This window comes from Equus quagga, chromosome 2, assembly GCF_021613505.1.
Source record: "Equus quagga isolate Etosha38 chromosome 2, UCLA_HA_Equagga_1.0, whole genome shotgun sequence".
Taxonomy (NCBI): Eukaryota; Metazoa; Chordata; class Mammalia; order Perissodactyla; family Equidae; genus Equus; species Equus quagga.
The window spans coordinates 56,554,036-56,578,409 of NC_060268.1; the positions used below are offsets into that span (position 1 = coordinate 56,554,036).

At 40.0% G+C, this 24,374-nt stretch overlaps 1 protein-coding gene across 9 annotated transcripts in view; it reads left to right on the plus strand.

Moving 5' to 3' along the window:
- TLN2 (talin 2) overlaps window positions 1–24,374 on the plus strand; it is a 413,192-nt gene that overhangs the window by 189,881 nt on the left and 198,937 nt on the right. The window lies entirely within an intron of this gene.

Consider the following 24,374-nt stretch of genomic DNA (forward strand, 5'->3'; position numbering starts at 1 on the left):
GGCTAAGTGATGTTGACATTTTACCTCCCTAATCTAATATGCAGAGGTACCCACTTATCACTGATTGCATATTTATAAAAAGCTAGTAGCAGACTTGAAGAAAGAAGAAGCACAACTGTAGCAGGAGCAAGGGGATGCACAAGCCACCCTCTCCCCTTTGTCATGCCTCTGCGAGCAGCCCTGTGTTGCTGTCACACCTGGATCAGTGAGGCCTCCTGACATGGTCAGAGCCCCAGCTGCCACCTTGTGCCTCTGACTGCTGACCTGCCTGTTTGAAGTGTCTGTCACACTGAATGCTCTCCATTGGGGTTTCTGTTCATTTTGATTTTCTGCAACTTCTAAATGACACGTGTAGAGAGGGAGAGAGATTTTAGTGCTGAAGATGTAAAGGAAGGAATTCACACTTTCTACCATTGAGGGGAACCATATTGTATAGCATATAAAGTATGAGACTAGGAACAGAGTTTGTAGTCTTCCAGATGAAAAGTCCTTTCTGAAAAGAAAGGAGAATATTGAAGGAGGTTGAGTTACCCAAGCTGATTCATCTCTCAGGCAATTCTTTATATATGCATTTTGCTCTTTTCATAATAGTGAAGTGAGTCATAGTTGTCTAAGACCTTAGGAAACATTTTTAGAGTTACATTGGATTTGAAATTTAACTTGAAAGTTTTCTCCTATTCCTTCATCCACATTTTGTTGAGATACTCTCATAGGCCTTTATTCAACTTCACTGACTATTTTCTGGTACAAGACTTGAAAATTTTTCTTTCTTTCTTCTCTTCCGACTCCCCAGTCTTCCCCACTGCCCCCAGGACAGAAAGTCAGGCCAGTGGACATGGACACCTGTTACTTTAAGTTGGTGACCTAGACCTTGGACCCCTGGTGTCCACAGAAGACTCACTAGGGGCCCCTGGTCAGAGGGCCTGTGCGTGACCATTGTGAACTAGTTGTATGTTAACACTTCGGTATATGGTATGGGAGACCCTCATGGAGGCACAGGCTTCCACTGAAGGCCAGGGTCCTGGCCACCTGCTGCTTCTCGTGACTAACGTGTTGAGGGTGCCTGCATCTCTCTCTGCCCACTGGAGGAACAACTGTGCAGCGAGCTAGGGAGTTAACATTCAACAGTTTCCCTCTTGGAAACACTTTGGTATTATGAAGGTGGTTGTTCCTCAAACCTAGAGAACTTATGGATGTGTAACAGTTTTCAGAATCTTTCTGGCTTGTTTCCCCTAATAGGTTAGATTTTAGAGTGAAATATCATGCTAGAGTTGTTGAAAACCTTTCCCAGCTTTATGTGTCTGCAAGAAAGATTCTGGTAGAAAACACACATTGTTCAAATGGCTCTCCTTCTGGAGTTGCTATTAATCCTGCAAGTTAAACTCACGGCCTATAAACTAGTTTAGGGGATTGAACAATTGTGCGCTTAATTTTTGCAGAATATCTTGGAAAAGCAAATGAGCATTTCTAGCTGTGGCCTACACTATGCTGTGTTTTCTTCTCTCAGTTTAGATTATGTTGCCTGGATGCTGAAATGTTTGGTTTTTGACTGAGCATAGCAATGAATCTGGGCAAAAATGTAGTATGTGTTGTCTACAAATCTTTCTTGGGTTGGAAGTGTGGGGAGGGTGGTAGTGCTGCTTGTTTTTCCTGAAATGTGTCATTTAATTTTCACGTTTGGCTCTGATAACACAGCTCTGTTCCTTTAGAGAATGGTGAGAGAGAGATGGGGAAGCTGTTGGCATGGGCTTACTTATAATTGTGGCTTTTCTTAGCTCATCTTCAGTTTATCTCCTTAGATGAGGTCACTCACTTGTCCCATTATCTAGTTATGATGGTTATATATTTAATATGTAGTTTCATATTTCTACAAAAAGTATTTTTATATCAAGGTAATTCTTGCCTTAAGTGTTCAACTCGGCTATAGTGGTTTGATTAGTGTCCCCTCCCAATTCATGTCTACCTGAAACTACAGAATTTGGCCTTATTTGGAAATAGTCTTTGCAGATGCAATTACTTATGGATGGAGATGAGATCATACTGGATTAATCCAATGACTAGTGTCCTTATGTGAAGAGGACAGGACACAGAGAGGCTCACAGAGAAGAATGCCATGTGAAGACAGAGCCCCAGGAAGCTCAAAGAGACAAGGAATGGTTCTCCCTGCGAGTCTTCGGGGGGAGTGTGACCCACCGGCAGCTTGATTCTAGCTTCTCTAGCTATGGGAGAATAAATTCCTGTTGTTTTAAGACACCCATTATGTGGTAGTTTTTCATGTCAGTTCTAGGGAACTAATATAACAACCAATACAAAATGACAAAGATTGAAGATCAACCTCTTACTGACCTTCCACTTAAGGTGCTCTGAGTTTAGCAAGATTTTAAACTGCAATGTGTATGATCAATGCAATAAAATGTTTCATATGCAAGAAGCTCCTGTGTCTGGTGCTCCTTCCATTTTAGTTTGGTCAATATATTATAAGAGGCAATTTACCAGAATCCTGTACCACTTGAAGAGGCTTCCATGGTCTTTTAAAACCTAACCTTTGGAAGTGGTCTGTGGGGAGAGATGCCTTTTGTCTTTGTTGTCTCATCAAAGTAAATTTTCAGATGCCTTAAACCTGCTTCGTGTAGCACCTTGGGACTTAGGGAGTTGATTGTGTCTCTTAAGTATTTATTTTTTCATGCTATCAGTGCTCAAGGACTTAGGTTAGAGTGTCAACAAACAAGTTGAAAACCCTGTGAAGGAAGCAAGATGATAATACTGTGCAGCAGTATCCTTTTCCATGTTCAGTGGGACACATGGTATTTGGGGCACAATATGCTGCCCCACACTATTAGTATGAGGATAAAGGAATGTTGATACGCAGTTACTGAGAGCAAGGAAAACAATATCTTTAAAAGGTGAAATGACTTTTTCGGTCAGTAGGGATAAAAATGCAGTATCTTGGTGATATTGATTCAGCCTCTCTGTGTGCCCCCAGCCCCATGTTCTCAAATGTATATTGGAAGCATAAACTGAGATAGTTAAGATCCCCATGCTGTGATACTCAATTCTGCAGTAGCAATGTGTTTACCTGAAGGGGTGGTGGAGGTGCTTAAATGATTGAGAAATTTTACTGAGATCCGGCAGTCTTGCTCTTCGACATGATGTTCTCTGGCTAGATTTCTTGAAACAGGAGCCCTCTCATTTGCTGTGAACATCTCCCTGACCATAGAGGAATTGGCCCAATATAACAGAACCTCATGTTTCCATTATCAGGTGCTCAAAAGGCATGGGAAAATCTGGAGATTTTGCCACACAGAATTTCTAGCTAATTCTTTCAAGGGGGCTTCCCAACACAGATGGGCTCAGCACATAAAACCAATTTGGAATGGAGAATCGCTCTGATGGTTTTAGATGTCATGCATGCACATTCAGGAAAACCTTCCTGGTGTCTAGAAGAACACCATGTGCTACCATCCTTCCCGGGAGGCAATGCACATGAGCTGGGCTTTCTAGGTCTGATGGGATTAAGCACTGGGGTGTCAGGGAGCAAAGGGAAGGGCAGCAACATCTTTGAATGTGAACTCTACCAGGCATTACTTACTCGATCTAATTTCATCTGCAGGGTGCTCCTGTAGATTTGTAGGCATTGGTATTCTTAATGTGGAAATGATTATTAGTCTTAATTTGGAAACTGAGGATCAGAAAGTCAAAATGATTTACTCTAGGTTATATAATTAGTAGAGACTTTTTGGGGGGCACAGAAGGAAAAATATGGGGAAGGGTGTGGGTGAATGAGTATGCATGTGTCTGTAAGTACAGGAGAATTTATTTCTGATTTCAACCATTTAATTGCAACTTGGGAGGGACTCTTTCTGGTCCAGAGGGATGGGGGGTACCCAGCTTCCAGTCTCCGTTCAGTCCAGCCTGTAGGGCGAGGGTTGAAGTGTGATCTTTCATTCCCTTATCTACTAAGCAAGTGCCCCTTGATATGCACAAAGGGGATGTGCAGAAAACCATGGTCCCCCTTTCTTCCCTTAAATAATGTAACTATTAATATTACCATATAATTATATATAACATGTAATAAATAACGTGGAATTAAATACTTTTGTATTTACTGACGTATTTTATATATCCTATTTTTCACTTACAATACAAACAAGTAGTGTTTTGTAATCATCTTACACATACACTCACTGAGTTGTCTTTTTTATTTAATATATAAGTTGATTTTTCTTTTTTTGCCTCTGTCAATTATAAAAGAGACAAAAGCCTCCTTAGTCCTCTATTGTATCATGGACAGTCCAACTTTATCTTAATAAAAGGAGATGGAGTTTGGGTTTCCCTTGGGCCAGTGCGATATCCTTAATAACCCCATAAGCTGCCCACATAGCATCCATCACTGCCCAGACCAATTGCTTGGAGGCTGTCGATGTTGCCCATTGTCTCTGTTTGTGTACCCTGCACAGCTGGCCCTGAGCGCCAGTCAGTCTTTCTTACTTCAGCTGACAGAGCTAATCAGGATGATCAATATGGCCTCCCCTCTCATGGCACAATCACTAAGTGGATTTGCTTTGCTTAATATCCATGTGGAGTGACTGGGCAGTAGATTTTAACCAAGCACTCTGCTGATAAACCTGTGCTGGAGTGGAAAAGAATTAAACATTACCGTACCAATGAAAGCAAAGCTCTTTGAGACAGGGTATCTCAAACCAGGTGAGTATAGATAAGTATATATAGCACTGTAGAATTATTTTCTAGATTTTCCATGACTAAGTATGAAGAGGGCTATTGGTTTGAACACTTGTGGAAAATCATGTATCTATTTTCGTTGAAAATCTCATAGCTCATAAATCAAAGGAAAAGATAGCATCTCTTATACAGTCCACCTAGTGATCTAGTGATGGTTTTAGTTATCAAAACCAAATCTAAATTTGTGAATGAGCTTTTGCTGGCTGTGTTGTTAAGAGAGTGATTGTAAGTTCTGGTTCATATATGAAATACTAGACCTTTATGGAATGCAAATGTATCTTACCTTGATTTTAAACCGTAGCTAATCTATGCCAACAGCAACTGAGATTACCATTTGGTGTAGACAGTCAGCTCTGGGGTTACTGTTAATACTGATGTGGAAAAAATTCAGAATATACATTTTCTTCTAATGCTTTGTTTTTTTAGCAAGTTGACTGTCATCATTAGGTAGGTCTTTACTTGAAGTAGAATCTTTGGTTTTTGCTTTATCTTTTGGGTTCATGTGTTTCATTTGGGAATGAGAAGAAGTCTGGTAAGAGAGTAAAATATGAAGGAAGGGCATATGGGCTTTTAAGTTTTGAAAGATTTTTTTGTGATTTGTCATTCCATTGAAGAGTGACCCGTCAAGTTCACCACTAATGTGAGTTCTGCCCTTAGTTGGTTCTATCCTTGGAATAGTATTGTAATTTTTCCTTTGCTGTCAACTGTATTATAGCTGAGATCTAGAATTTCCACTGTGTCCCTAACTACAGAGGAGAGTGAGGGATCTGATACCTCAGTGAGGGCCTGAGGATGTACCTTAAGGGCCCAGCTCCAAATGGTTTCATAAGAGAGCTGCGCGTGAATTTTGTATTCCGCTCAGAAGTAATGTATTGCTTTTGGTTTTAAATGGCCAATGTAATTCTAGCCTTCATTAGATCCAGGAAGACTCACACTGTCTTACCTGCAGCTTTGCATGCTCTTTGCATAGGGTCACAATTCCATATTTGTTCCCAGGTTTGAAAAACTTCATCTTAGATGGCTTGCAATGTTACTTTTCTGATGGATTTACAAGTTTTTGTGACACTGCAGGAAGTTCCTTGCTTCTCACCTGATAGTCAGCCACCTCTGCCTTTCTGAGCAAATCTTCCTTTCTGTGACCCCTGCAGAAAGGGTGGAGCATTTTGACCCAGGAAGGACTTGAAGTAGGAAGGTCTCAAATGAGATAGGACGGATGAGTGTGCTGTTTTGTAGCTTTGTTTCAGAAATTGGGCTGTTGAAAGGCATAAGGTTTTTCTCGTTGAGAGGTAGAGAGGAGAGAAAATATCACAGTTAAGAGGGAAAAACAGAGACCAAAGAAACAGATAATCTTTGACAGTTTTCCTCCGCAGCTTTGTCAGGTTGTCTTAAAGCACCAGAGTGCTGCCTTAATCCCCCGGCAGTCCTGCCTGTTGTGTCAGAAGGGTGCGGGGTGTATGTGTGTACAGTTGTGTACATCAGCATATGATGGGAGTAAAGGCAAGAAGACTTTTTTTCTTAGGGTAAGTTTAAAGACTAAAAACAGCACATTAATGTGACATCTACTGACCAAACAGGAAAAAACAATGAGACTAAGAGAGAGCAAGCCTGTCTTAATCAGCGGCTATTGCCTTGGACTGCTGGAGCATGGTGACCTGAAAACTGTTTGTACCAATAACATCTGAGATTGCTTTTTTCTTTCCAGCCGCCAAGGGGGGAGTATTGTTGGGCTTTTGGGATGACTGGAAGATGCAGAGGTGTGTATTATTGTTGTGCTGGTTGGTCATCAAAGCTGATGTTGGGGTATTGTTGGGGGCAGTGACAGAAGGACCCATCCACAAATGTCATTGCTTGCATCTTGCAAACCACACAGAACTGTGGGGCTTGGCACTTTACAAGCATATCTGCCTTCAGACCGTGATTCAGGTCCCTGACCTACTTTTCTGGTTATTCATGCCACATCAACCCATTAGGAGAGCTCTTCCAAGTTGGAGTCATCCTGATCACAACTGGAACCTTTCAAAATGCTAGCCTGTGGCAACATCCCCTACACTGGGTTATGGTCGGTCTTTTGTGGCTGCAGTGTAAGCTGAGGATTTCTCACTATCAGAGACCTAATTATTCATCCATGTAATTGAATTAAAGGTAAGAGGGCATATCTCTGCTTAGGGCAAGGAGTATGAGGAAATGTCTTTTGCCGTGAACTGGTCGTAGAGGTTTCAGCACCCCTTTCATTAGAATACAGTGGTGCTGGAGAGCCAAAAGGAAGCCAGCAGCTGCTGGGAACAGCTAGGCTCCTGTGCCCTGGCAAGAGCAGGGAGAGGACAGGAACTCCCACAGCATATGTTTTGGGGGTTGTGGGGAGAGCATGGGCTGAAGCTGATGGGCAGGGAGGAATTTTAAATGGAGCCACCTGTCTTTTTAGAGAATAAGATTCTCTTACAAATCCAGCCAATCTGGGCTTCTGTGTCTCCAGCCCAGCTTTCACACTGTGCTCTGGTGATGTCATTTTGCTGGCGATTGCAGAGATCTGAGTGGGCAGATGGGAATGGATGCTGGAGGAAGGATTACAGGCTGCTTATATGTGAATGTGCAGTAGAGAGAGGCAGGGGACATGGAGGCTATAAGGAGAGTAGGCCTGAGTTTCCTATGAAATCCATTTGCCTTCTGTCCAGGACCCTGGGCAGATGCTACATTCTTCCATGAGCCAGAGGGCAAGTTTGAGAGCATGTGTCTTCCTACAGCCCTTGACTTCAAACCATTCATCCTAATTGTTTTCAAACATTGGGATGAGAGCACATAAGAGTACATGTGAGGCATTAGCACATGTAAATACATATAAGACATTTTTAACAGGAGCTGCTCATGGCTCCTGTTTAACAGGCTTTCCAAGTTATTGACACTCAACTTTTCAGAGCGACAATTCCGTCTAGTATCTGCTAGAATTATGTTCTCTGTGGCTTAGGGAAATACAAACTATGATTTTTGTTGCTTCTTATCCATTTGAACAAGCAAAATGAATGGGTGTTTTGTTCCACTTTGCTGGTATGTCGCTTAACAACGTGAATAGCTTACTGACATCTGCCAAGATGGGTCTCTTGCCCCCTGGAAGTTTGTCGTCAAAGTCCCAGGCAGCCAAAGCACTGTTGACTGGAGTGTGGGAAATAGATGAACATGCTCACGAATGCCTTTTATTATTGTTTTCCCTAATTCTAAAGTCCTGAATCCCTTGAGACAACTGAACCCAAGAACCTGAGACTGAAGTTAGTTTTCTCCCTGCTACGGGCAAGCCCACAGCAAGGATGTGCACCCAGACATATGGCATTGGATGCTGGCAGGCCACTCTCAGATCACCTGGTCCTCACCACTGATTTTACACAGGAGGAAAGTGAGATTCAGATGATAAATGCCTCGTCCAAGGACACACAGCACTTAGAGGCCCATGTATTGCTACAGGGAAAGTTACAAATGCAAGCTTTTAATTGGATCAGGTCTGTGTGGCTGGTATGAAGTTGACATGTAGATGAAACTAAAGGTGTCCTTGGGTCGTGTTTGATACTGGATGGTGGACATAGAGGGGAAAAGGCTTGAGAAGTGTAAGATTAGTTTTAGCACAAGGACGAATACCAATGGTTTTCCTCTTGGCAGATATTCAGTTATATTAACATAAGTATTTTAAACTCTGCACTACTAAAATAGGATTGTGGGCTTATTTTGAGGATTGAGAGAAAGGACTAAGGTAAGTGCTGGTGGTGAAAAAAAAAAAAAAAAAAAGCAAGGAGCATTGTGCTTTATGCTTGCTTAGGCTAGCCACGCCTTTATTACACCGGCCTTTTAAAATTTCATTATCACTGAAGGCTAATGCAGTTCTAGTAGTTAGACCATTTTGTTTCTTGGCAAAAGAGAATTCTTAAAGGGATGATCCGTCTTTTTGGATGTGCAGGAAAGAAGGTTAGATATGAAATTTTCTATATCATTCTGCCTCTTGGTGGGGTGGATTTGTATCCCAAATACCTCAGTTGCTTTCATCACGAACAGAATTTATAGATATGCCATTTGTCTTTCTGTCTCTTTCTCTCCTGATGGAGAGAGGTGGTGAATTTTGGAAGGCAGCCAAGGAGGGAATTAGGTAAGCAAAGTCTTTATTTCTGCTTTTACCTTGTATTAGTAGAATAGTAATATTTAATAGTTGCAATTATCCTTGAGGTAAGCGAAGAGCTGTGCCGTGTACAGAATCATATTATAAAACATTGATTTTTGCTTTTTAGAGGCTAACACAGAAATTGAGCTGCTGTATGTGAGACATTATTTTAAAAATAGAAAGAGCCATACTGAATGCATGCTAAGTGTTTTGTCTCTTAGCTGTGCCAGAATTACCTCTATTTATTTTAGTTTTAAAAATTGGTTAAAATGCCATTACATTATCATTGTCAAATATGTTAATTTTCTTTGCCCTTTCTAAATTCTCCAAGTTTTTGTCCTTTAAGAAAGCATCTTGTTGGGGCCGGCTCCATGGCCTGGTGGTTAAGTTCGCGCACTCTGCTGCGGTGGCCAGGGTTCGGACATGGCGCCGCTCGTCAGGCCACGTTGGGGCGGCGTCCCACATCCCACAGCTGGGAGGACCTGCAACTAAAAATATACAACTATGTACGGGGGGGTATGGGAAGATAAAGCAGAAAAGAAAAAAAAAAATTGGCAACAGTTGTTAGCTCGGGTGCCAATCCTTAAAAAAAAAAGAAAGCATCTGTTAAAACTTCCAGAAGGAGTGATTTTTATTAGGCAATTTTCAGCTTGCTTGTGTTCCCCTCTCAGTTCTTTCCTGGGTGGGGATTGCCTTGTTTGCTGTGCCTTGTATCATGTGGAGTTTTGAAGTATTTAGCACTGGAATTTAATCCATTAAGATTCTGACTGTGCTACGACTTTAGTTTTCAATAGGGAAAATTACAAAAAGGGTGAAATACACATGAGCTATCGACATGGAAAGTGAACATTCTCCTTTTCTATAGCCCTAATATAGAAATCAATTTCATAATTATACTAGCATACTAAGGCTCTTTACACTGAAAAATTGAAGATTAACAATGATGCTAATTGATACTCATTGCTCTCTTTAAATCTCACGATGCGCTTAGTCTTGGTAACAAAGTGAGGATTGTAATTTTCTTTCTCTTTTAATAGTTCCCTGTGTAATTCTGGGGTAAGACTAAAATGATTGTAGTTTTGAAACTATTCACATACCTACTGAGGCTTCCTTGGCCTTTTAAAGCAACAGATTCAGGTTTTACTGCATGGTCATCCCGTAATGCCTTATATAGGTAAAATACCAATTAGACAATGCCCTTGAAACAGGAGCAAAAGTTGAAATAATACTTAGAACATTGTATACAGTAGAGCTTCAACAATTCCATGTTGAATTCCGTGGAATTATTATAAGTATGTATAAATTATAGCAAAGACCATCTGCTTTCTCTAAGTCCTACAAGAGAGATATTTTTCAAAGGAAGCTCTGATATTAAGTAAAGTCTTGACAGTTAATCCTCATAATTGAGATCTAGGATTACGAGAAGAATTGGATGTTCCTGGGTACCAAGTGTGAGGAAGGAAAGTCTGACTGCCAACGTAAATGGGAGATTGAGTCTTCCATAAAGCTCTTCATTGTAGTTAAGTAAATGTTAAGTGACAGGGAGGTCTGCTGTTTCAAGGAGAGCTCTCAAGGAGAGTTTTTTATTTGGAATCCTCTTGAAGGGCAAGTCTACTCATGAAACCAAACACTAGAGCAGAAGGTTGCTCGTTGCTTGTAGAAACACAGCAGAGCCCTGGGTGGCCTTATGGGAATCAGTCATAAAATAATCATATTCCACTGCACCTTGTTCTACTCTAGGAATTCCCTCCCCTGATAACCTGCAAGGGTTCCCCAGACAATCCTAGTGACTCAGCTCTTCGATAGGGTAACTCTCAATTTTCCTTTTTTCATGTCAGAAGTTTTGGTGATAAACCAAGATTTAGGTAGACCTCATCTAGGCTGTGCCATTTGCTTGATGTCACCAACTTCTGGTGGTCCCTGGATGAGGTAAACGGGATAAACATTATATGCCTGGTACATAATGGATGATCAATAAGTGGTGTTGCCATCTCTCCACGAGATGGTGGCTCCCACATCAGCCACATGTGACACTGTCAGAGATTATACTGATTCTGAGATGATTCTTCTCCTAAGAGGTGAACCTGGAGCTGAGCTTCAGGAGATACCTCCTGTGTTACCAAGTGTGATTTTGTTCTTAAAGCTTCGTATTTTGGGCCTGCCTTTCTGTATTGGTATCTATTGGTTTTGTGGTTTCTTCCCCAAAATGAGGCATTTTCCAAGGTTTTCCTGACATCCTGCAGTAGGTCTGTGTGAGGCTAAACCATGAACTCTCTGAGGTTGGCAGTTTTATTTTGATTGCAAGAACCTGGCTCAGAGCAGGTCTTAATGAAATGTTTGTCCCCTTGAGAATAATGGTTATACTGATTTTGCATATTTTTTATTCATCTGTCCATATCTTCCTAAATATGTTGTTGAGTACATTTTGCTTTTCTCTGTTTAGTAGTGTTTGGAGGACCCTATGAAAGGCAAATATTAAACTACTTAAAATAGTTTGATAGAGATATAGACAGTAATTAAAACTGAGAATTCTAATCCAGCTCAGCCTTGGAAAAATCCCTTAGAAAATACATGAACATTCTAAAGGTAATTGAGGATGCATAGACCCTTTAATATCTTCTTTCTATCATTCTTAATTCACATATTCTCTTCTATCTGGGTCTTTGAAGTCAGGAAATTTTCTTTATTTGGTGAGGTGGTTGTCCGTTGTATAACACACAGGAAAAGTATTGCTAAATGGTCATTAATAACACTGTAAAATCAAATCTAGTGTCACAAGTAGCTTGTGCTCCTGTTTGAACATTTTACTAGCCCTGTTGGCTTCAGCATATAAGATATGTCTCCTAAAAGAAGTTTGGCTTTTTTTTTTTTTTTTTTAAGGCTTACATAATTTAACTACTTCATTCTTTGAGATTGAACTGCTTCTTGGGAAAACAGCCTTATTTCCCAAGTTAGCAGATTAGACTTTTAGGGTGAGGGACTATGTTTGTGTTTATACTATACATTAAGGGCTAGCAGAGTGTAGGCTAAATGGCTGGTATCTAGTAATTTTTTATTTAAATGATTTTGTTGGTTTGACAATGGTGTTCCTTAACACCTTTTACTTGGCTAGTCATTTGAAAATCACAGAGCTCCACCCCAATTAATGTTCAAAACGCTAGATTCTACAATTATTGAAGGTAATTTCAGACCCATCAGGGAAAGTTCAGTTGTTATCTTCTCTTCGTGATTGTAAATTAATCTTGGGTTGGGAATTCTTGCCTTTCTTGCCACCTCCACCATTAAATGAAAGTTAGGAGAAAGGTATTTCTTAATTTTAAAAGCTGATTAGAGAAGAATAAATTTGGACCCTTACCTCATACCATATGTAAAAAATTAAAATGGATCAAACATCAAAATGTAAGAGCTAAAACTCTTAGAAGGAAACATAAGCATAAATCATCATGACCTTGAATTGGAAAATGGTTTTTAAAGTACGACGCCAGAAGCACAAGCAGCAAAAGAAAAAGGTAAGTTGGACTTCATAAAAATTAAAACATTTGGGCATCAAAGGACACTATATAAACAAAGTGAAAAGACAACCTACAGAATGGACAAAAATACTTGCAAATCATATGTCTGTTGAGGGTCTGGTACCCAAAATATATAAAGAACTCTGACAACCCAACAACAAAAAGGCAAATAACTTAATTAAAATAAGGACAAAGGATTAGATTAAATACTTCTCCAAAGCAGATATACAGATCACCAATAAGCACATGAAAAGATGCTCAACATCATTAGTCGTGAGGGAGATGCAAATCCAAACCACAAGATATCACTTCACCTAGTAGGATGGCTATAAGTAAAAAGACAGACAAAAACAAGTGTTGGGGAGGATGTGGAGAAATTGGAACCCTCATACACTTCTGGTGGGAATGTAAATAGTGCAGCTGCTTAGGAAAAACAGTCTGGCAGTTCCTCAAAAGATTAAACATAGAATTACCACATGACCCAGCAATTCCACTCTTAGGTATGTACCCAAGAGAAGTGAATTTAGAGAATTTTATCTCCAGGAAAAAGGAGTTTTAGGTTTGCAATAAAATTTAGAGGAAGGTACAAAGATGTCTTATATACCCCTGCTCTCACACTTGCATAGTCTCCCCGACAAAGCATAGCCTTCCCCATTATCAACATCACTCATCAGAATGGTACTTTTTTTTAACCAAGGGTGAACCTAAATTGACACATAATCACATCAAATCCATAGTTTACCTAAGGGTTTACTCTTGGTACTTGACATTTTATGGGTTTGGTCATATATACAAAGACAAATATCCATCATTATAGTATCATACAGTGTAGTTTCACTGCCCTAAAAATCCTCTGTGTTCCGCCTATTTATCTCCCTCCCCCACCACCGCTGATCTTTTTATTGTATCCCCAGTTTTACCTTTTCCAGAATGTCATGTAGTTGGAATTATACAATACGTAGTCTTCTCAGATTGACTTCCTTCATTTAGTAATATGCATTAAATGTTCCTCCATGTCTTTTTGTGGCTTGATAACTCATTTGTTTTTTTGGTGAATAATATTCCATTGTCTGGATGTACCACAATTTGTCCATTCACCTACCGAAATGACATCTTGATTGCTTCCAAGTTTTGGCAATTATGAATAAAGCTGCTCTAAACATCCTTGTGCAGGTTTTTGTGTGGACATAGCTTTTCAACTCCTTTGGGCAAATACAAAGGAGTTTAATTGCTGGATTGTATAGTATGAGTATGTTCAGTTTTGTAAGAAAACTGTCTTCCAAAGTGGCTGTAACATTTTGCATTCCCACCAGCAATATGTGAGAGTTCCTGTTGCTCCACATCCTCATCAGCATTTGATGTTGTCAGTGTCTATATTTTGGCTATTCCTGTAGGTATATATCTCATTGTTTAAATTTACATTTCCCTGATGACATATAATATGAAGCATCTTTTCATATCCCTATTTGCTATTTGTGTATTTTGTCTGATGACGTTTCTGTTAAGGTCCTTGGCCCATTTTTTAATCAGGTTGTTCATTTTCTTAAGTTTTAACAGTTCTTTGTATATTTTGGGTAATAGTCCTTTATCAGATGTGTCTATTGCAAATATTCTCTCCTGGTCCATGGCTTGCCTTCTCATTCTCTTAACATTGTCTTTTGCAGAGCAGAAGTTTTTAATCTTAATGAAGTTCAGATTATCATTTATTTCTTTCATGGATAGTGTCTTTGGTGTTGTATCTAAAAAGTCATCACCATACCCAAGGTCATCTCCTATGTTATAGTCTAGGAGTTTTATAGTTTTGCTTTACATTTAGGTCTATGATCCATTTTGAGTTAATTTTTGTGAGGGGTGTATAGTCTGTGTCTAGATTCATTTTGTTCCATAAGGTTGTCCAGTTGTTCCAGCACCATTTGTTGAAGAGACTTCTTTGCCTCATTGCATTGCCTTTGCTTTCTTGTCAAAGATCAGTTGATTACATCTATGGGGTCTGTTTCTGGCTTCTTATTCTGTCCTGTTGATCTATTTGTCTGTTCTTTCACCAACACCACACTGTCTTGATAACCGTAGCCTTATAGTAAGTTTTTAAATCAGAGAATGTCAGTCTTCCAACTTTGTTCTTCTCCTTCAATATCGTGTTTGCTATTCTGAGTCTTTTACCACTCCACATAAATTTTAGAATCACTTTATTGATATCCATAAAATAACTTGCTGGAATTTTGATTGGGATTGCATTGAATTGTAAATTAAGTTGGGAAGAACTGACATCTTGACAATATTGAGTCTTCCTATCCATAAACATGAAATCTCTCTCCATTTAGTTAGTTCTTTGATTTTGTTCACTAGAATTTTGTAGTTTTCCTGATATAGATCTTGTACATATTTTGTTAGATTTATCCCTAAGTATTTTGTTTAGGAGGGGCTAATGTAAATGATACTGTTTTTCATTTCAGTTTCCACGTGTTCGTTGTTGGTATATAGGAAAGCAGTTGATTTTGTATATCAACCTTATATCCTGCAACCTTGTTGTAATTGCTTATTGCTTTCAGAAGGTTTTTTCCCTGTTCTTTTGGATCTTCTACATAGAGGATCATGTCATCTGTGAACAAAGACAGTTTTATGTCTTCCTTCTCAATCTGTACGCCTTTTATTTCCTTTTCTTGACTTGTTATATTAGCAAGGACTTCTAGTGTCATGTTGAGAAGGAGTGGTGAGAAGGGACATCCTTGCCTTGTACCTGATTGTAGTGGGAAAGCTTTGAGTTTCTTACCATTAAGTATGATATCAGCTGAAGGGTTTTTTGTACATCATCTTTATCAAATTGAGAAAGTTCCCCTCTGTTCCTAGTTTTCTGGGAGTTTCTATTATGGATGGGTTTTGGATTTTGTCAAATACTTTTTCTACATCTATTGAAATGATCATGTGATTTTTCTTTTTTAGTTGATGTGATGGATTACATTAAATGGTTTTCAAAAAAATGTTAATAAAGCTGATAGAGCTAATTGGTAATACAATGTGATCTCTTTCGTAACTGTTAGAAGGGCTGTGGAAATACGGCACTGACTAATCATAGTTCTTGCATATTCCCAGCTTGGCTATCACTGAGGAAGAAGACAGTCCATGCAGGTAGAGCCAGACTCTAGGTACCAGAAAAGGGATCCAGAAAACAGACCTGAATTTTAGACTGGATGACTTCTAAGTCCTTCTAAGTCTAAGAGAGGGCAAGAAAGTTGAGAAGGGCCACTCAAATGTTTTTAGAGCTGAGTAAAAACTTGACCCCGCTGGAACTTTTGTTTTTATGATCATCCCACTATGTTTCCACTGTTTCCTACTGACCGCACAGTCAGACTGGTGGAACTTAACCCTAAGAGCATATATCTCAGGAGAGGAATCCCACAGACTTGGATGGTCTCATTACAGAGGAAGGAGCACTTGAGCAGCCACTCTCCAATGATCCGAGACCAGGTTTCTTTTGACATTGATTTGTTTCTGTTACTGCTCTCTGGGGATGTATCGCAAAGAGATTTAATGAATATATATATAGTTTTTGGTCTGCATTTACTTGATGCATGACCTGGTGACTTGAGTTTAACAGTTACCTTTTTTGCTTTCTGATTATTATGTACCATATAACTAAATCAATAAAGAAGAGAATGGAGAAATAGCTCTGTTGAACATTTCAGGGGTGATGGAATAATGCTGTCTATAAATATTTATATTTTCCTGAGAAGATGCCTTTTTCTTTTGACATTTAGACTGGCTCATGGAGAGATTCACCACCGGCGTGGGGAAGAAAATGAAGAGACTGTTTTTCCTCAGCAAATTCTATATGTGTCTTTCACAAGATAAACAGAAAAGAAGAAAACTCAGGAAAAAAGGATTTTTCGTTATAAGAATTGCTTTTTTCTGGGGCATTGAAATATTTAGCCAGCCTTTTTTCACCCAGGATAGTAGCAGTCAGGGGAAACATGGACATGTAATTGCTCCCCGAAAGCCAAATAGACAAGTTTGGCTTGCAGTTTCCTGTGTGTCCCACAGCTTCCCTCCCATCCAGCTTCCCATCCTTCTCTGGACCTGGTCTCTCTTGCTTCCTTTATGCCTCCTTTCTTCCAGTCTTGGCTTTAGCCCTGCCTGCCTCACTTGGTGTCTCCCGTGCTCTGGCTTGACAGCCATGATAATGGATGGTGACCCCTGCGGCAGTCCAGAGCCCAGCCCCACTAGGTGCTCACCTGCCTTTCTTGGGGAGAGTGGGGGCCTGGCCAGGGATCATGGGAACAAAGCAGTGCTTCTTTGCTTGGAAGGTCCTTGAGCATGCTTTCTCTATGTCAGAAATCCTGAAGGCAGGCAAAGCGAAAATTATGCTTTTTTTACTTGGCTTGAGTTCCTGCAGCTCGTGTGGAGAAAGTGGTTATACCTTCTGATCGGGGACAGGTGTTTGGTGACTGGAAACTGGAAAGTTGATTGTTAGAAATGTATGTGGTTTGGGGGTAAAGAAAATCTTTTTGAAACATGGGGCCATGAAATTTAAAAAATCAAGACCAACCCTGAATAAGTTGAAATCCACTGAAATAATGGTGCCAACTGAGCACTCTTATGTCAGGGCCCATATGACTGTCCTCAGTGGGGGAGCCAAAATTAAAGGCAGCAGTCCCTGGAGGGCTTAAAGACAAACAGTGGGACTCAAGATAGGAATTCTTAAGAGGGCTTGCTCAGTCAATTCTTATTTAAGTCAGAATGCCTTCCCTAGCACAAATAATCATTATCTATCATCTTTTCAAGTTTGATAGTTTCATAGTGAGATATTTTTTATTTACAGTCATACACACACACAATGGTAATGATGCAAAATGTCAACTCCAGCTTCATCAGGAGCTGTGATGATATGTGGGTCACAGGGATGACAGTGCTGCCATTGGACCACCAGTAAGACAGAGTGGTCACAAAGTCCCCAAGAGAGTTGGTTCGAAGTTATTTATGCTCTACCCTTTTTCTTGGATGCAAATTGAAATTTATCCTCAGAGTTTTATGGACAACCCCAGCAGCTGTTTTAGGCCTTCAGTTGTTACAGAGGGCATAATGTCACGCTGAGGACTTGTGCCACTGTGTGGGGTGGTGCTAAGGTTGAACTGCAACTGCTTGCTTGTGCCAGAGGCCATTCCTGTTCTGACTGAAACACACTGACTTAGCTCTTGCCTGGGAAGGTCCATAAGGACCCAGACTCATCTTGAAACCCCTTCAGGAGCCTCAAGGACTCCCAGCCACCTGAACCCTTAGAGCCCCGACTTCATCCTAGAATCATTTAGACGCTGGAAGGACTTTCATGATCAGAGCAGCATTGGCTCTTACTCCAGACTCATCACTCTGTATTGCTTGTTGAGCTCCTCTCTGTATGAGGAGCAGCATCTAGTGTAGTAAATGACACTCAATGACCATGTGTGGTTAAATGAATGAATGAGCGAATGCGTTCCTTAAGAAACAAGCATTTTGTACCCTGTTCCAGTTGAAGTAGTCAGCTTCCTGCCATAGTGAGAAGCAGAGTCAGGACTGAAACCTAGTTGTCTGTCTCTCCTTTTTAATGAGTTCTACATAAGAATTTAGAACTAGAGCAGCCACAGCACCCCCCTGGTTTAAAATTTTTCTCCATCTGAAATTTGAGCCATAAATTATCCCACTGACTATCTTTTGGGCAAGGAAAAAGAAAAGATTTGCTCAGGCAGGGCATTTTAAGCTGGTTCTTAGTAAAGAGCTGTTATCTTTCCTAACCCCTCCACCAGCCTAACTGTCAACTGTCTGCGTATCTTTTTTGGGGGAAGAAATACCCTTTAGAATTCCATATATTTTGTTTTAATCCAGGCAGAGCATATTAGGTATTAATAATAATAGCAACTAACACTGTGATTAGACTTTTCCAATGGTAAGTTCTTTGCTATATATTTTGTTAAGTGAGTTTTGCTTGAACTGAGACTGAGAGTATGTGTAACCCTGGAATCGAAACATCACACAGCTCCTAAGTGGTGGCACTGCCATTCAGACCCATGTGTTTGAACCCCGTGTCCAAATTTGTTTTCTCCATAACATGGTTTGTCTCAATCAAGACAGTGGAAGGAATATGCTTTACACTTGCCGATAGATCGTAGCAATATTAGCATAAATCTTAAATCTGAAGGAACTTGCCTAATTTTTTTTTTTTTTTATCAGAGCTGGAATTTCTTTCTGATGCTTGTTCCTCTCTAATAAAAAGGAGGGAAATCAGATGGAGGAATTGCATCCACCTGTTCTTCAGAGTTGCTAAAAATCTGCCAGGTGCTGAGGATAATAAGAAATGGTTGTTGGCCCTCAAGGAGCTCACTGTTACATGTGGAAAGCACGCTTAGAAACAGTTACTCATTCCGTTTTCAGTCTTTATGGAATGTCTACACCTTTGCCAGGTTCTGTGCTGGGCCTGGAGTCCTGGTGGTCACCAAGTCCTGTGTGGTGAATACTGTCTAAGAGAGGAGTAGAGGACGTGACAAACTGAGTCTTGAACAAAGAGTAGAACTTCCCCAAGGTGGAAGGGTGACTTCACCTGAGGCTGGCTGGAATGCTACCCTTCTCCCTCATCTACCCAAATCCTGTCCATTGTTTAAGACTCAGCTTCTATCTCACTCTCAGCGTAATGTTAGTTGTCTCTTTATCCTATGGGTACTTCTGGTCCTCTTGTCATTGTGTCTATCTTTTTGAAACTCCTTGGTTACCTCCTAAGAATCTCCTCTCTCTGGGTGGGTTCATATGTATACTGTGAGCGTTTAAGCCCATTGAATGCAGGACCGGCCTTACTACGTTTCATTTATTCCCCTGAAGCACTCAGTGCAGTATCATGTACATTATAAGTGATTGGTAAATAGTTACTGAATGACCAGTTGTCACCACCTCTGTTGCTTTCACAGTAGACCTGGGATCTGAGTCTTCTCACTGTGTCTAGGAGACAGTAGTTGTGTTGAATGTGGGAGAAGATTCCACAGAAGGTCGTGAAAATGACTCAGTTGAGGAATGGAACATTTTATGAAATTGCCTGGCATAAAAAGGCCTAGGGTGCTTCCTGTCCCTTTATACAATGGAGAGGATGATCTTACAAGGAAGAGAGCCATTCAGTTTCAGGATTTTCAATTTTCAATTACTGAGTAATTACTGAGTAATTTTCAATTACTCGGTGATTAGAGTAATTGAAAGTGGTATTGTGTTGGAGTTGAATTCATTTATTTTAATTCCTGAAAAAAGTGTATAAACTATAACTAAAGCCAAAATAAACCAAAAAAATATAGTTTTACCACTCCAATACAATGCTTACATAGTCTCTTCCATATTTGCCTGTAAGAACCTTACATTCTATATCTTCAATCATACCATCCTACTGTGACAAGTATTTTCGACAGTGCAGTTTAGTTTTGTTGAGCAGTACTGTAGCAAGGCCATGGACCCTAGAGGCAGACATACCCAGGTTAGAGTCCCACCCCCATCACTTCCTAGCTTTGTGACCTTGGGCAGAATATATCCATATACATGTGCCTATGCCTTTGCCTACACCAATAACTGCTTCTGTTCCTATGTTTACATGTTCATAAACACAGTGTGTCTATAATTTCCCCATAGATTACTACATATATTTGATGTTACTGTTAGTCAATTTATTTCAAAATCATACTAATTTCCTATATTTAGGAAAATTGTCCTAATTAAAATCTGAATTAAACCATCATAAGCCTGCCTAAATTTATTAGTTTGCTAAGGCTGCCGTAACAAAGTACCACAACTAAAAGGCTTAACCAACAGAAATTGATCATCTCACAGTTCTGGAGGCTAGAAGTCTGAGATCCAGGTGTTGGCAGGATTGGATCCTTCTGAAGGCTATGAGAGAGAGCTCTGTTCCAGACCCCTCTCCTTGGCTTACAGATGGCCACCTTCACATTGTCTTCATTCTGTGCACTTCTGTGCCCACATTCTCCCTTTTTATGAGTGCATCAGTCATTTTGGATTAGAGTCCACCCTAATGACCTCATTTTAACTTCATTATATCTGTAAATACGCTGTCTCCAAATAAGGTCACATTCTGAGGTTCTGGGGGTTAGAGCTTGAACATATGGATTTTAGAGGGACACGATTCAACCCATAATACCACATTAGGTGTTATGACGGAGGGCAAGACGAACATCAATTTTATAAGCCAGCATTGACAGATGACAAAATATTGTAGCACAATTCTTATAGATGGGGCCCTCACACTTTCAAAGTCAGGGAATTCTTCAGTCCTGCCATTTCTTTAGAGATCCTTATTCTTTGTCTCCTTCTGTCTTGACTGGTCTCTGTACCTCTTCTGTTATTTTTCCAGCTTCATCTTAAGTATAATATTTGTTTTTGAAATTATTTTCCAAGAGCAAGTCAGGTTGTGGAGACAGATAATAAATGTGACACTATCTTAAAATAATCCTTTAACATATTATGCTATACTCACCTATGCTGTTGAGAGTCCATCATTTCATGTCTTCTCCCATGGGGATGTGTTTGTTTCTTCCCTGTGCTCTGGATAAGGTAATATTTATATATACAAACTTAAATTTGATTTGGTTTTGTCATTTGGGAATGTAAATCTTGTCCATAACTCACTGATGAAATTGGCAAGAGTTTTGATTTGGCTTTTTTTTATTAAGTATAGGAAAATAGTGCTCCATCAGAGCACTTCAATTTAGTTAATATCCTTTTTGCAATTCTGGTTTGATCTGCTAGGCAGTTCCAGAAACTTGGGCTTACAGAAAGCAAAGCATTGATATTTACCATGCACATCCACACTATTTTCTTTAGTAAAGTCTAGTCCAATCCTTTTTTCTTCCATCTGTCATTTCCACTATTTGCAATATATTTTAAAATTTATGTTAAGCATCTCTCTTAACTCTGCCTCTTTTCTCTAAATCTGGTTTATTCCCCACACCAGATGTTTTCTTCCCTCTTCATGCCTCTGTCAACCTGGTCTTTCAACACGGTTCCTTGCAGCCTGAGCCCTTGCTAGCAGGTCATTCTGTGGGGTAGATTGAACTATAAAATCTAGATTGATTATTGGCTTTCCCAGTTGTTAATGCATATTCATCTAGCTAACCCATAAATCAAACTGCTGATATCTGTACATTCAGATTTCACTTTTTGTTGTTGTCTTGATATCTTTTGGGTTGCTCTTTAAAAATACTGATGATTCCTAAAAAAAAAAAAAAAAAAAAAATCTAGCTTAAGAAAATCTGAAATAAAACCAAGAGTTTTTAAATAGAAAAATACTGTTGCAGCCTTATTTATAATAGTGAAAACTTACAAGTAGCTGATATACACAAAAATAAAGATACAGCTAAATTATGACAGCTTGCATTGCAATATTGTATATCTATTAAAAATGATGTTGCTAAAAAAGTTTGCAATACTGTGGGAAATAATTATTATGTACTTAGAATGGAGGAAACAGGATATAGAATTAGACACAGTGTGTCACCTCAACTGCATAAATTTACACACAAACACGGGAGGGAGCTGTGTCAAAACGTTAGTTAGCGGTGCTTATGTTTGTCGGGTGGTGGGGCAGATGTGGAAGCCTGGATTCTGACAGACCAGGGTTTAAACCTCCCCATCCTCCTGGGTTTGTCTGGTGCTTAGGAGACATAACCTCTTAAGCCTGATTATCCAGGGTAAATAGGACCTCTCTCACACGGAATCATTAAGTAAAGTGCTTAGTACGGTGTATGACATGTATTAATGCAACACGTGGCAGTTAAATTGTAAAAGACATTATTAATATATGTTTCCTCCATTTTACTGTTCTAGCACAAGCACTACATTTATTTTTCCATGTTCCTTCCTGTTTTAAACAGCACACAGCAGGAGGCAGAGCTCCCAGCCCAGTGGCCTCTATCAAGCCATGTAACCACTGTGTCCTGGGTGTCTTGCCTGGGTGAAGTCTAAACTCCTTAGCTGGGATTAAGTTGAAGATTCAGTGAGTTGACCTATAAAAAGGGCTTCAAATCAGTGGCAGGCACATAATCGCTTGTGTATGTTTGCTGCTATTATTGATTTAAGAAATTTAAAAAATATATGTATTATTACTTGTTACATTCAGGAGAATGGGAGAGTTACAGCAAAGATTGACTGATTCCGTGGAGAGCTGGGCTTGATGACGTCCAAGTCTGAGGTTGGGGATACCACAAGCTGTATTTAGTTGAGCTGAAGCATTACAAATTATAGATACAGAATGAGGGTGATCTTGGAATAAGTGGCCACAGAAAATGAGGGTCCTTTGGAAAATCTAATCTGGTGTGCTGATTGCTGGATTGGTGCTGTGATAATACATGGATGGGCTTTGAATCTCTAGAAATGTAAATTTTGGTCACGTTCCTTGGTTTGTTTCAGTTGTCCACATAAATGCCAGATTTTTAGGTCTGATCTTTAATAAAAGTGCCCTTGTGATTTGTGGTTAATGGATTAACATAGATAAGCAGCAAGAATATGTTCTTTTCTCTTTTTGTCAGAATTTGTCCTTGCCAAAGCCATGCACTATGGCTTTTTTGAGCTATGTCTGATGTTGTGGGTTTCAGCCTTTTATTCACTGGTCGGAGGGCTGGGTGAAGACCCTATCAGTGAAGGGGAATGGAGCTAGGAAGTGGGGGATTTCTCCAGTTTCTTATGTGAAACCAAACACGATGGTCTGTGCTGTCACTTCCCAATCTAAGTCCCCTGCTGTGGCACATAGTCTTCAGTCAGACGCATGCATGCTCTTTTAGCTTTCGGTTAAGCACAAGCGGGAGAAAGATGACCTGAGAAGGAACTTGTGTGCACTTCTTTTCACACATTCTTCCAGGTTCAGTCTGGAACACACTGAATTATTTTTTTCCAGATCGCTGTAGAACAAAGCCCCTCTATTTTTTTTTTATAAGTAAAAGCTAGTCTATCTGTCCCCATCCCGGTGATGTGTGCCTTAGTGACAAAGCCTGTGTTTATCAGCATCAGCAGTAGCCTAGAGAATCTGCTTTCCTGAGATTTTATGGGCTTGTCCCCAAGGGCCAGAAGAAAACAAATAATAGGATTTATTCCAAGTTATTCAAACAAACGGTAAATAATTCACAGTTCTCCTGATCTTGACCTTCACTTTTATTTTTCTTCTGTTTTTTTCTGAGACCTGACCTTTTATTTTTATATCACATCTATTTTTGTAAACAGCCTCAAATCATTTGAATGAGTTAGGGTGTAAAAGAATTCAAACCAGAGTTCACTTTGGAACATTCTTTCTTTAACTTGTAAGAAGAAGAAAATAGCAGGACTGAAAGGTAGACTCTGAGAGGACTAATACGTATGGATCATGTATTCAGCTGTCTTGGCAACCATAGGTGAACAGTGAGATTTCTGGAAGGCCAACACAGCCTTCTCAGTGGTCTGACAGGAAATGACAGTATATCCCACACACAGGCCAGGAATTTACTTATCCCCCCAGATCCTTTGTCTTTATCTGTGAAATGGAATGCAAAAAAATAAATCTATTTTCTAGCCTGTTGAGTACATCAGGTGAAAAGACATCTCTGAAAGTGCCATGGAACTCTTTGGTGCCACATGAGTGTTAGGTGTAGCCTGTCCTGTTGTTTCAGTGGGGACTTGAGCCTGGGAGGGCTGGTGCTGGAGGAAGGATCACAGATGAGTGCTCTGAGAGCCTGGGAGAGGGGAGGGGTCCTGCTGGCCAGGATGGTTGGAAAGACTAGTATAAAGAAGCAAAACTCCATGCTGGGCTTGAAGGGTGAGTAACTGCAAAGAACTGGAGAGCAGGGGGTACATTTCAAACAGAGGCAGGACACAGGCTAAAATAATTAAGGCAGTTTTGCTGGGATTGAAAATGCATCAGTTTCATTAAGATGGAGAGTTCTGGGAGTGGAGATGGGAAGTGGGTGGATGGGGGCCCTGATCCTCGGCCTAAGCAGTTTGAACCT